This window comes from Schistocerca serialis, chromosome 1, assembly GCF_023864345.2.
Source record: "Schistocerca serialis cubense isolate TAMUIC-IGC-003099 chromosome 1, iqSchSeri2.2, whole genome shotgun sequence".
Taxonomy (NCBI): Eukaryota; Metazoa; Arthropoda; class Insecta; order Orthoptera; family Acrididae; genus Schistocerca; species Schistocerca serialis.
Window position 1 is genome coordinate 1,131,632,707 of NC_064638.1, and position 970 is coordinate 1,131,633,676.

Below are 970 nucleotides of genomic sequence, written 5' to 3' on the forward strand. Positions count from 1 at the left end.
CTATGGTTTATTGCATGACTTTATGTATAGTAAATATCTTTGACAGATGTCATACCAACCAAAAAAAAAAAAAATTAAGGCTCCTTCACAACAAATGTTCCCTATCGACACATTTGTATCTTAACTCACATTTCATACCGCTACACCTGGTAGTATCACAATTAGAACCAAATTACAAGGAGAATACTTGGGACATTATTCACAGTACGGAAGCGATAAAACTTTCGTTGGCTAAGGAACCTCTACTGAATAGATTCAAAGAAAGTGAAGATAAGCGTATTAAAAGACTCCTTGGAAGTAGTAGATGTGTCGGAAAAGGCTCTTAAGACACTTTGGCTAGAAAAACTAACGGATTCCGTAAGAAACATTTTAAATGTGAGTGACGAGGAACTCGAAAAAGTGGCATTAATGGTTAATAGAATAATAGAAATGATTCTCCGTAACGAAATATTCGTCATGAAAAGTGATGCTTGTAACTAACAGGATGTTTAGGTAACAATGACTCACATAATGACAAGATTTTCGGGGCTAGAGCAACAAATAGCTGCATTGTCAACTGGTTTTCGAGGCAGTTCTCGCAATAGAAGCTTCGACCGCCATCTTGACAACAGCCGCAGTAAGTCTAGAAATAATGCAACCCCAACGGCAAGTATTGCCGTTAAGGCTTCGCTCCGGACAGCTGTGCAAACATGAAAAACGCACGCCTCCATGTAGCTGGAGCGACCCAGTAGCTAAATTACCGGAAACTTATGCTGCCCACGGTAGTAGCCGCAAAACCGACATATTTGCAACCGACAAAACAACAGAGTTACAGTGTTTAGTTGACAGGAGGGCTGATGTTTCTATAATCCCGATTAACTCAAAGCTTAATGTTGAATCACCATATAAATTGTATGCTGCTAATGGTACCGAAATTCCTACCTTCCAACTTCGCATCATCGATTTGGGACTGCGACGTCAACTTCAGTGC